The sequence below is a fragment of the Chiloscyllium punctatum genome, unplaced genomic scaffold, assembly GCF_047496795.1.
Source record: "Chiloscyllium punctatum isolate Juve2018m unplaced genomic scaffold, sChiPun1.3 scaffold_988, whole genome shotgun sequence".
Taxonomy (NCBI): Eukaryota; Metazoa; Chordata; class Chondrichthyes; order Orectolobiformes; family Hemiscylliidae; genus Chiloscyllium; species Chiloscyllium punctatum.
In genome coordinates, this window is record NW_027310722.1 from 22501 (window position 1) to 32500 (window position 10000).

Below are 10000 nucleotides of genomic sequence, written 5' to 3' on the forward strand. Positions count from 1 at the left end.
CGAAGGTGGTCTGATTAACTCACACCAGGCTGGAATGCAGCCACAAACAGGACGGGGAAGGGACTCTGAGTGTGTGTGTGTGTGTGTGTGTGTGTGTGTGTGTGTGTGTGTCTGTCTGTCTGTCTGTCTGTCTGTGTTCCCTGTGTGTACTCTGGCAAGCAGCTGAGATAGCAGCATCTTGAATGTGCGCTGCAGTTTGACTTCATTGCTTCCATGTTGACCTGACTTCGGAGGGGTCTGTCTCACCAAACTGGGAGTCTCAAACCTGAGGCACGATTTACAGGCCCAGTTAATGGAAATTGGTGCCAAGTCTTGGAATAGCATGATGCGCTGGCCAAGAGATTCGATTTCAGCCGTTGGAAACAGAGAAGGGAGAGAGCAGGAAAGCGAGGAAGAGGTGCATCGATTTCAGCAGCTTCTGTTACCTGACTTGTCTAACCCAGCTCCGTTCTGAATCAATCATCCCCAACTGGGTGGGTGCAGGTGAGGAGACACCACGTAGAAAGGCCTGATCCATGTCTGAAGCCTGCTAGCTGTGTGTGTCTCTGTGTGTGTGTCTGTCTGTCCAGGGTGAGCTACTGTCATGTTACTTCTGTTCACCTCTGTCACCCTGCCTGAATCCCAGCGATCTCTCTCTGGGTGCTCTTCCCCAGCTATAGACATGAGTGCTAAGGTGTGGCCCGACCAGTCAGAGATGCTGCTGCTGCTGCTGCTGCTTGTGCGCTTTGCAAATACATGCTTTTTCATCCTTTTCAAAATCTACTACAACTTTGCACTTACTCAGCCTTTTATCCAGTGCGGCTCGGGGGGTGTGGGGTTGGGGGGAGCAGGAAGTACGTGTTGAACTTGCAGAAACTCGCTGCCCTCGGAGCTGAAGGCTGCAGAGCTCTCATCTCTTCAACAGAGCTGCAGGAAACACCTGAGCATTGAAGGGGAATTAACTCTGGGTTCCAGTTACATTCAGGGGTTTACCATTTGACATTTCTGCTTAGCTCCTGTGCTCGTGCCTTAGCTGGTGTGGGAACTTTTGCCTTTGAGTTTGTTGGTCCTGTCTTTCTCCCCCTAATGACAGAAGGAGCCTAGATGCCGGGGGGGGGGGGGGGTTGTTCTGTGCGCAGTGGGCGATTGGACAGTGTCAGAGGGACAGAATGATGGGTGTGCTGGTTCACATCCCAACGGGGCGACTGGAAGGCTGGAATTGAGAGCTGCTCTCTGTGATGGTGACCCATCAGTGTTACCTGCCGACCTTGAGGGAAGCTGGTCTGTTGTCCTACATGTGACTGCGGGCCTGCAGCAATATGGTCGACTTAAAACAGCCTCTGAAATGGGTGGGGATTAAAACAATCTGTTAAACGTCAGACGTTTCATCCATTTTGTTTTTGCGAATTGCCGAGGAACAAGCAGTTGGGGATTTCTGCTTGCTACACGTAACCCTGTTTGCTTCCAAAGTCAAAGTGAATCAGCCCACGTGTCAAAATGCCAGTACCCATGATGGGTTCGGGTTAAATGGTGATAAAAGGAGACCTGAAGTTGAATCTTTTTGTCCTTGCCCTTGTCAGGACCAGGGCATGAGAAACCTAGTTGACAGTGTGTTGCTGGAAAAGCACAGCAGGTCAGACAGCATCCGAGGAGCAGGAGAATCGACGTTTCGGGCCGGAGCCCTTCATCAGGCCTGGCGTCGATTCTCCTGCTCCTCGGATGTTGCCTGACCTGCTGTGCTTTTCCGGCACCACTCTAATCTGGACTATGGTCTCCAGCATCTGCAGTCCTCGCTGTCTCCCTGTGAGAAAACGAACCAAGGGGTGGAAGTGTCACAGACAGAGGAGGCAGACGTCTTTACCAGAGGGTGGAGAATTTAGAGACTGGGGGCAGTTCCTTTTTACACAGAGGGTGGGTCGTGTGTGGAATGACCTTCCTGAGGAAGTGGTGGATGCAGGGATAGTTACAACATTTAAAAGACGTTTGGATAAGTACGTGAACAGGAAAGGTTTGGAGGGATATGGGCCAGGAGCAGGCAAGTGGAGCTAGTTTAGTTTGGGATTATGGTCGGCTTGGGCCAAAGGGTCTGTTTCCATGCCATATGATTCTAAGAGAAGGCTTAGGGGCTGGAAACTGCCGATTTCTGCAGCTTCCCATGCCAACACCCTGAACAATTGAGGGTCTGTCTGCCTGGTCTGTGAACAAAGATTGACACTAAACTGTTCCTGCTGTATCTCCAAGTCAGCAGTGACCCAGCCAGAGTCCCCATGTTGTACAAATCACTGCCCCTTTTCCTAAAGTTAACTTCTTGCACCTTAGTCCTGATGAGTGTATGACGTCTAAGCTGCAGCGATGTGTGTGTCTCTCTTTCTTTTTCACAATGTTTAAGTTTTGGCCTGCCAAGCGATGATCCTTGGGGTTGTGTGGTAAAACTGCTGGCTTCAAGTCCCACCTGCTCCCAAGGTGTGTCCCATGAATGTCCAAACAGATTGCAGTTCTTTTAAGTCCTGTAAATACCTCTTAAATTTGCTCTTGTCAACCCTTACTTTTATAAACTTATAACTCAAATGATAGCTTGTCTTGATTTTATATGAATGAAAAGATTTATACAGAATCTATGGAGAGATTTATATATATATATAAATATACGCATATATATTATCTGTATAGAAGAATATATTGATGACTGATCAATCAAGATTTGTATCAGATTTTTTTCCTGCTGTTCTCCAGCAACTCTTTAAGCCTATTTTTTTTCACATTTATATTTTTGTACAGAATGTTTTACTTTAACTTCCATACAATGCAGAAATCAATAAAGCTGATCAAGGTAATTTACTCGCAGAAGGTTGGTCATCCTTTCCGGTTACAGGTACGGCTGGGTTGTATGGCGTTATTGTCACTGGGGTAACAGCCGAATTCCTGCAAGGCAGGTGGGCGCAAAATTGTTTTTTTATTTATTATTCCGTGGACACTTCTAGGCGTACCCTCTGACCTCCTGGAAGCCGACGTCCAATCTGGAGCAGAGAGGGCCTTTTACGAAAGTGATACTCTCGGCACGTAGCCTGTCCCCACAGGGTTACAGACACGCACAAGGGAACGCCTCAGTGGAAGGTGATGGCTGAGTGGTATTGGTTGGTAGGCTATTAATCCAGAGACCCTGGTAATGTTCTGGGCACCCAGGTTCGCATTCCGTTGGAGCAGGTGGTGGAAGTTTAATTCCAGATGGTTACTGAATTAAGCGTCTATTGATAACCGTTGCAAATGGTGGGAAAAACACACCCGGTTCACACATTTAGGAAAGGAAACTGCCATCCTTACCTGGTCTGGCTTACATGTGACTCCAGGCCCACAGCAAAATGGTTTACTCCTAACTGTCCTCTGGGGCAATTGGGGATGGAGCAATAAATGCCCACGTTCTGCTCTGTCATTCAGCCAGCCTGTTTTGTACATAAACTTTAATGGATGTAGGTTTGATCGCTGAGCTGGAAGGTTCATTTCCAGACATTTCGTCACCTTACTAGGTAACATAATCAGTGAGTCTCTGGGCGAAGCACTACTGATGATTCCTGTTTTCACCCGAAGGCCCACTGAAGGTGTTACCTAGTCTGGTGATGAAACATCTGATAACAAACCTTCCAATTCCGAGTAAACCTACATCCAGAACCTCAATCTGAGCTACAAATCTTCTCAAAACTCATTAAACTTTAATTCTCAACGTCAGGATAACTGGCCTATCCTAGGATACCTACAGTGCAGAAAGAGACCGTTCGGCCCATCAAGTCTGCACTGACCCTCCGAACAGTATCCCACCCAGGCCCAGCACCCATCCAATTGCTGTCACCCCACATTTCCCATGGCCAATCCACCCTAACCTGCACATCCCTGGACACTATGGAACAATTTAGCATGGTCAATCCACCCTAACCTGCACATCCCTGGACACTATGGAACAATTTAGCATGGCCAAACCACCCTAACCTGCACATCCCTGGGGCACTATGGGACAATTTAGCATGGCCAATCCACCCTAACCTGCACATCCCTGGGGCACTATGGGACAATTTAGCATGGCCAATCCACCCTAACCTGCACATCCCTGGGGCACTATGGGACAATTTAGCATGGCCAATCCACCCTAACCTGCACATCCCTGGGGCACTATGGGACAATTTAGCATGGCCAATCCACCCTAACCTGTATATCCCTCGGCACTACAGGACAATTTAGCATGGCCAATCCAATCGAACCTGCACATCTTTGGACTTTGGAAGGAAGGAAGCCTATGCAGAGACAGCAAGAACATGCAAACTCCATTCAGGTAATTGCCTAAGTGTGGAATCGAACCTGGGTCCCTGATGCTAAGAGACAGCAGAGTCACTCAGTTTTTCCAATTACAGCCAGCCACCCTTTTGAATCGAGGACTGTGGGAGAAAACCCATGCAAAACTCGGGGAGAATTTGCAAACGCGCAGAATGTTGCTGGAAATGGGGGGGTTTGAGTTAAGAAGAGAGATTGGATAGGCTGGGACTTCTTTCACTGGAGTGTAGGAGTTTGAGGAGTGACCTTGTCCAGATTTATAAAATCGTGAGGAGCATGGATAGGGTGAGTGGCAGGTGTCTTTCCTCTGGGGTAGGAAATTTCAAGATTTGGGGGCATATTTTTAAGGAGAGAGATTTTAAAAGGACATGAGGAGGCAATACTTCCCCACACAATGGTGTACTTGTGAAGTGATGGGACACGGGTACAGTTACAACATTAAAATGACATTTGGATAAGTACGTGAATAAGAAGTGTTTGGAAGGATATGGGCCAAACGCAGGCAGTTGGGACTAGTTCAGTTTGGGATTGTGGTTGGCGTGGACTGGTTGAAAATGGTCTGTTTCCATGCTTTATGACTCTATAGCTTCACACATCCCTTGTTCGGCTTTTTCACTGAACCTTTGTCTGTCCGTGATATCTCCCTAGGTGTATAGTGGGTTCTGCTTTACCTTATTATGTTCCTGTGAGGCACTTTGGGGATAATTTGTACCATTGAAGGTAATGTTGGTTAACTTTTTTCCCAACCTTGCACTCATAGGACATAGTACAGGCCCTTCAGCCCTCGATGGTTTTGCAGGTGGGCACAACAATCTGAAGCCCATCTAACCTACACTACACCATTCTCATCTGTATGTCTATCCAAAGACCCATTTAAATGTCCTTAAAATTGGCGAGTCTACTACTTTTGCAGGCAGTCCCCTATTACTGAGTAAAGAAATTACCTCTGACGTCTGACTTATATCTAAGTTTAAAGCTATGTCCCCTCGTGTTAGCCATCACCATCTGAGGGAAAAGGCTCTCACTGTCCAACCTCTCTAACCCTCTGATTATCTTCGATGTCTCAATTAAGTCACCTCTCCACCTTCTTCTCTCTAACGAGAACAGCCTCAAGTCCCTCAGCCTTTCCTTGTAAGATCTTCCCTCCAGACCAGGCAACATCCTGGTAAATCTCCTCCGAACCCTTTCCAAAGCTTCCACACCCTTCCAGACCAGAATACTCCCAAGTGGCGGCCGCACCAGAGTTTTGTACAGCTGCAGCATGACCTTGTGGTTCCGAAACTCATTCCCTCTCTTCCGAAGTGAATCGCCTTACGCTTTTAACTCCCCTTCATACTCCGGGCTGAAACGGGTAGATTTTTTTCATCGGGAAGGGGATTAAGGGCCATGGGGAAAAGGCAAAAAGTGTAGAGTTGGGGATTTATCTTAAATATTGAAGGTCTACCTTCGCTCTGACACCTTCTGACATTCGGTCTGTTCCAGTTCAGACCTTTGGTCTGTTCCAGGAACGTTAGGTTGAGATGGCGAATCGATCCGATTGAGTGACGGAACAGAGTGAAGGGGCTTGATTGGCTTACTCCTGCTCCCATGTTGAAAGGGAAGATCATTGAATCGTGGAGGCGACTCAGAATGGTCTCTCCCAGTTTACGTGCTGGTGATGAAGCAGGAACGAGATGTTGAAATGGGCAGGTCCGTGTGGTTGAGTGGCGGAAGTGGGCAGGTATGGCTAACTGGCCTACCTCCTGTGCCCACATCCTTGCCTACTCCCTCCACGTTGGCCAACAGCCTCAATGTGGTCAGAGCCGCGAAGGTTTTGCAACCACCTGGAATGTAATTGTCTTCCAGTGGGATGGGCCAGGCATTCTGTGGCTTGGCAGTCACTTAACCCCATTCCAGACTCAGCCCACGGAGTCAGGCGGGGGACTTTCTCACCTTCCCCGGGGAACGCAGGAGGTGGCGTTCCTTGTGGGAGTAGAGACTTCGCTGGTGTCTTCCGTCCTTGGGACTGAGCGCTAAGCAAGAGCCAGGCTTGCTGATGTTCTCTGACGCCCTCCCACCCCACCCCACCCCCAACACCCCACCCCCACCCCCAACACCCCACCTCTGAAAAGGCACACAGCAAGTGGTCAATTGCCCCAGAAAGCCCAGGGGTGTGGCAGTCTGGGTGGGTCAACCATGGCAAATGCTGGGTTAACAGGGATAGCATCTGGGTTGGAATGCTGTGTGGATTCGATGGGCGGAACGGACTGCTTTCCACACTGTAGGGAAGCTATGAACTGGCGAGAGGCAGGATATCCTGAAATTGACCAGCGCACCATTAGCCACAGGAACAGGATTTGGCCATTCAGCCCATCACGCCTGTTCCACCAATCCGTGAGAACGTGGCTGGATCTAACTCCGTGTACCTTCGGCCTACGCCCCTTAGTCTAACAAGTGTCTATCGCTGTCTGATTTGAACGGAAACCATACACCCGGAAGGAGACTGTCAATCCGGAGCTGACCTTGATGTTTGCCCCAATGAGAGGGAGATTGTCAACTCGCTACGTGACTCCCATCTCAGCCCATCTGGAGGAGTGCCCAGCGCTGTAGGAAGGAGGTTGATGGTTAGCTCCACTCTGTCGGCTTCTCTCCAATGCCTCCATCTGCCACTCCTCAGCCCTTGTGATCAAGTCCTGTCTTACTCTGAGGTAACCTTCTCTGCTGACCGCTACGCCTCCAATTTTCACCGAATCCCTCTAGTGTTGAAACGGGCCCTTCAGCCCAACAAGTCCATGCCAACCCTCCAAAGAGTCACCCACCCAGAACCATTCCCTCCACCCAATATTTACCCCTGACCAATTCACCCTAACCTATATATCCCTGAACACTATGGGACAATCTAGCATGGCCAATCCAGCCTAACCCTCCTACAGTGCTCCTCCCTCAGCACTGACCCTCCTGACTCTCTGACAATGGGGTGCTCCCTCAGCACTGACCCTTCGCCAGTGCTCGCTCCCTTAGCACTGACCCTCCATCACACACCCTCCCTTGGCACTGACCCTTCACCAGTGCTCGCTCCCTCAGCACTGACCCTCCTGACTCCCCGACAATGGGGCGCTCCCTCAGCACTGACCCTTCGCCAGTGCCCGCTCCCTCAGCACTGACCCTCCATCACACACCCTCCCTTGGCACTGACCCTCCAACAGTGCCCGCTCCCTCGGCAGTGACCACCTGGTATTTGATGGCCCCCATCCTGCAGATGTCTGGCTGTCAGACACCTGCGACTGAATTCACCGACTGGTTTGGAAACGCGAACATGTCTCTTTGCTGAGACCCTCAGGTGTTCACAGGCCATAGGTGACCTGGGCAGCTCACAGAGTAGCTCAAGCAGAGGCAGCTGGGCTGGTGTGAGAGGGCATTACCTCAGCGAATTTCATTGAGGCACCGTGGTAAACCCACACGCTGCTGAGAGACTCACACGTGTGAGTACGGGTGGCAAATGTAGACAAGTATAGCACAGAACAGGCCCTTCGGCCCACAATGTTGTGCCGAGATTTAATCCTAATGTCAAATATACTAACTTAACCTATGCCCCCCTCAACTCACTGTTATCCATGTGCATGTCCAGGAGTCACTTAAATGTCCCCAATGACTCTGCTTCCACCACCACAGCTGGTAACGCATTCCAAGCATTCACAACTCTCTGCGTAAAGAATCTACCTCTGACGTCTCCTTTATACCTTCCTCCTAATATCTTCAAACTCTGACTCCTCGTACTAGTCAATCCTGCCCTGGGGAAAAGTCTCTGGCTATTGACTCTATCTATTCCTGTCATTATTTTGTACAACTCGATCAGGTCTCCTCTCTTCCTCCTTCACTCCAGAGAGAAAAGTCTGAGCTTATTCAACCTCTCTTCATAAGCCAAGCCCTCCAGTCCAGGCAGCATCATGGTAAACCTTCTCTGCACCCTCTCCAAAGCCTGTGTATCTTTCCTATAGTAGGGCGACCAGGAATGGACACAATATTCCAAGTGTGGTCTCACCAGGGACTTGTAGAGTTGCAGCAAAACCTCTCGGCTCTGAAACTCTATCCCCCTGTTAATGAAAGCCAAAACATCATATGCTTTCTTAACAACCCTATCCACTTGGGTGGCAACTTTGAGGGATCTATGTACTTGGACACCCAGATCCCTCTGTTCCTCCACACTGCCAAGAATCCTGTCTTTAATCCTATATTCAGCATTCGAGTTTGACCTTCCAAAATGCATCACTTCGCATTTATCCAGGTTGAACTCCATCTGCCATTTCTCAGCCCAGCTCTGCATCTTGTCCATGTCACGCTGCAGCCTACAGTAGCCCTCTATACTATCGATGACACCTCCAACCTTTGTGTCATCTGCAAATTTACTAACACACCCCTCAACCTCCTCATCCAAGTCATTTATATAAACTACAAAGAGCAGAGGCCCAAGAACAGAGCCCTGCAGGACCCCACTCAACACTGACCTCCAGGCAGAATACCCCCCATCTACAACCCCTCTCTGCCTTCTGTCGACCAGCCAATTCTGAATCCAGATAGCCAAATCTCCCTGTATCCCATACTTCCTGACTTTATGAATGAGCCTACCATGGGGAACCCTATCAAATGCCTTGCTGAAGTCCATATACACCACATCCACAGCTCGACCGTCGCCGACCTGTCTCGTCACTTCTTCAAAGAACTGTGCAGCTTTACCTTGTTGGCCACTTCTTATGTGTTGGAGACACAGAAGATAATCAGAGGGTTAGAGAGGGTGGACAGTGAGAGCCATTTCCCTCAGATGGTGATGGCTAACACGAGGGGACATCGCTTTAAATTGAGGAGTGGTACATAGATATAGAACAGATGGCAGAGGTAGTTTCTTTACTCAGACTGGTAGGGGTGTGGAACGCACTGCTCCCCCTCCCACTCTGCTGAGGACATGGAGGTCCTGGGCCTCCTTCACCGCCGCTCCCTCACCACCAGACGCCTGGAGGAAGAACGCCTCATCTTCCGCCTCGGAACACTTCAACCCCAGGGCATCAATGTGGACTTCAACAGCTTCCTCATTTCCCCTTCCCCCACCTCACCCTAGTTCCAAACCTCCAGCTCAGCACTGTCCCCATGACTTGTCTGAACTTGTCCGACCTGCCTATCTTCTTTTCCACCTATCCACTCCACCCTCTCCTCCTTGACCTATCACCTTCATCCCCTCCCCCACTCACCCATTGTACTCTATGCTCCTTTCTCCCCACCCCCCTACCCTCCTCTAGCTTATCTCTCCACGCTTCAGGCTCACTGCCTTTATTCCTGATGAAGGGCTTTTGCCCGAAACGTCGATTTCGAAGCTCCTTGGATGCTGCCTGAACTGCTGTGCTCTTCCAGCACCACTAATCCAGAATCTGGTTTCCAGCATCTGCAGTCATTGTTTTTGCCTTCAACAGTGGTAGACTCACCAACTTTAAGGGCATTTAAATGGTGATTGGATAGACATAGGGATGAAAATGGAATAGTGTAGGTTAGATGGGCTTCAGATTGGTTTCACAGGTCAGCACAGCATCAAGGGCCGAAGGGCCTGTACTGCGCTGGAACGTTCAATGTTCTATGAAGTGAGTGGATAGTGGAAAAGGCTATCTAAGGTTACAAAGAGATCTTAATCAATTGGGTCAATGGGCTGGGGAGTGGCAGATGGAGTTTAATTTGG

The 10000-nt window shown here is 49.5% G+C and overlaps 1 protein-coding gene across 1 annotated transcript in view; it reads left to right on the forward strand.

Moving 5' to 3' along the window:
- The window catches only part of LOC140474411 (cingulin-like), a gene marked incomplete at its 5' end in the record, with an annotated part of 24167 nt that extends 21358 nt beyond the window's left edge, over window positions 1-2809 (forward strand). The window contains one exon of the mRNA XM_072567692.1: window positions 1-2809. This exon is cut by the window's left edge and continues 436 nt beyond it.
- Window positions 2810-10000: the final 7191 nt, after the last annotated feature.